The sequence below is a fragment of the Clinocottus analis genome, unplaced genomic scaffold (assembly GCF_023055335.1).
Source record: "Clinocottus analis isolate CAN_PGR_092001 unplaced genomic scaffold, fCliAna1.0.p SCAF_9, whole genome shotgun sequence".
Lineage (NCBI taxonomy): Eukaryota > Metazoa > Chordata > Actinopteri > Perciformes > Cottidae > Clinocottus > Clinocottus analis.
This window is the reverse complement of record NW_027176251.1, coordinates 9,685,752-9,688,514: the sequence shown is the minus strand read 5'-3', so window position 1 is coordinate 9,688,514 and position 2,763 is coordinate 9,685,752.

Here is a 2,763-nt window from a genome sequence, read left to right as displayed (position 1 = left end):
CTTGTGAAGTTTTATTAAATAAATGAACATGTTTATTATTCTCTGTGTATTTGTGGTTCCAGTAAAATATCTATTACTGATTTAGCTGTCGGCCGTAGCTTTCTGTGGACTTGTTTTTTCCGTCTAAGCCGGAGAAAACCCTTCTGGTGTGTTTAAAAATTCTTTCGAGGAAAGATCAGTGTGTGTGTGTGTGTGTGTGTGTGTGTGTGTGTGTGTGTGTGTGTGTGTGTGTGTGTGTGTGTGTGTGTGTGTGTGTGTGTGTGTGTGTGTGTGTGTGTGTGTGTGTGCGTGTGTGTGTGTGTGTGAGAGGAAAAGAGAGTGAGTGAGTGCACCGAGGGAAGGACATAAAACTGTGAGAAAGTGTTAGAGAGAGAAACCATGTGTGTGTGTAATAAAAGACAGTAGAAAGTGTTTGTGTGTGACTTTAGGTTCAAGATATTTGCATGTGTGTGTAAGAGAGAGAGAGAGAGACAGTAAAAGACGTGTGTCTGTGTGTTTGTGCCTGAACGTGTGTGTGTGTGTATATATAGAAAACACTGTTGTTTATGCTGAGTCGACTGTTTCATTGCCGTGATGAAGCACACACACAGACCGCCAGACACATCTCCTGCCGGCATTGGCGAAATGTCCTCCTCCCTGCATGCGTTTCAGATTTTTTCACCAAAAAAGGAAATGGAAAACTCGTAGCTGCACGGGGGAGGGAGGGGCAGGGGGTAACTGGTGGTGGATGTGAGAGAGAAAAGAGTGTGGGAGGGAGAAAGAAAGGGAGGATGTTCACATCTGGAGTTGCTCCATGGCACTTTCACTGGAGGGGTCAGCTCCACACATGGCCCTTTGGATTTTTTGGAAGGAGGTGGCAGCAAGCAGGAAAGGGTGAGAGGAAGAGACGTTAACTGTATCATAAGGTACAAGCACTCCGTGCACAGGTTCAACTTTTACAACCACTACTATTTGAAAAGCTGCATCCTTATCTCACGGCCTTTCTGATACTCAGCAACAATGTGTTCTCTGACCCACTTTCTCAATGAATGTGTCCCATGTCTATGTTATCACTGTCACCCAAGTTTATCAAGAAGTCCCTGAAAAACAGAACATGCCTGAGAAAGTACGGCTTTTCTATTTACTCAAAGGCTCACAATTTTAACATTTCACTAAAATGAAACTCTTGATGCAAAAACAAACAGTATTACTTGTCTTCAGGCTCTGAAACTGACAAGACTAACACAAGGAGACCGAGTCAGACTTCCTCAGTCATCCGTAGTTGATATAACATGTCAGGCTTCTGCCAATGATGTCATTTACAATTTTACAACATGAAAGACCCGGGTGCAGGTCACAAACTGAACACAGCTCCGTTTATTTTAATCCAAGCTGCACATGTCAAGTTTAAACTGTGTGTGAAATTGAACATGTCTTATCAGCCTGAATCACAGTTTAACTTCACTGCTAAAGGGCCCTTAGCTTCCTGAGCAACACACTACGAGCTTATAGTTTTGCTTGCTGAACAGACACAAATTCTACACATTTTTGTGAAATACACATTGAATTATGAATAGTAGCAAGTGCTATTTAGTGCTTTGGGGTCCTTTGCGTTGCTTCTGTTCATTTGTTACTGATACACGTCTGTAGCCATTCTAGTTTTTTTAAATGCTTAATTTTTTTATATTGAATTGAATTACAGCTTTTCATGGTTTGTACTATAGGGTGCATTTTAAAGAATAAAATAAAATGAAAAAAGAGAATCTTTATTGATCGCTCATAAACCTCTCATTCCAGTTCACTTCTGTAACAAAATTACAATTCATTCAGAAAGGTTGATCAAGCCCGGACGAGCAGCGGTGAGTGTTATTACTTGTGATGTCATATACAAAGTCTAGACCAGCAAATAATAGTATGAGTCAGTTAAACAATGTGACTTTTCACTCCTCAGTTTCATTTATCAGCATGAGGGGATGGACAATAATTTGGTATGACCTGTTACAATCATTACACATAGCGCGGTCATTGAAACTATATTTGTTCATTTCAGGACAATTTGTTCCCAGCATTGATTTGTGTAGCAACTCCCACACCTGGTGGGAATGATTGTGTCAATAGTGTCTCGCCTGCTTTTTACTGGGAAACACACCTGCGGCAAGTCATCTGGCTTGTATACGTACATAGTGAGGTGTGTTATACGTACATAGTGAGGTGTGTTATACGTACATAGTGAGGTGTGTTACACGTACATAGTGAGGTGTGTTATACGTACACAGTGAGGTGTGTTATACGTACATAGTGAGGTGTGTTATACGCCCATTTGGCATCAGGAAGTTCAGCGGAATCAAAATACTTCTGTGAACCAATTATTTTCTGCTCCATTCATATGGGGTTTGAGCAGATTTGGGCATTGATCACCCCAACTTGTGGTGTGTCGTCAGAGCTGTTGAATTCGACTGTAAAACCAGTGATAAAAACCTTCCAATGTCCAAATATCTAATCAGTATGTAGTTTAACGCAATCAATATATGTTGGATTGAGACTTTACAACATTTTATTTCTGGTTCTTACCATAGTTCAAGCTTTTCTTTGAAGTCCAACATTTGCATTGTTTGCATCCATTCACATCTGTGCATTGACTTTGCATTTAATCTACTCATTTATAACGCTTTTGGTGTGAATGTAGCATAATAACACGTAGCAACACCCTTTTAATCATGTGAGGCTCGGGAATCTTGTCTGTAGCAATCCAAATGAGATTGACGTCTCTTTTAGCCAAACAAA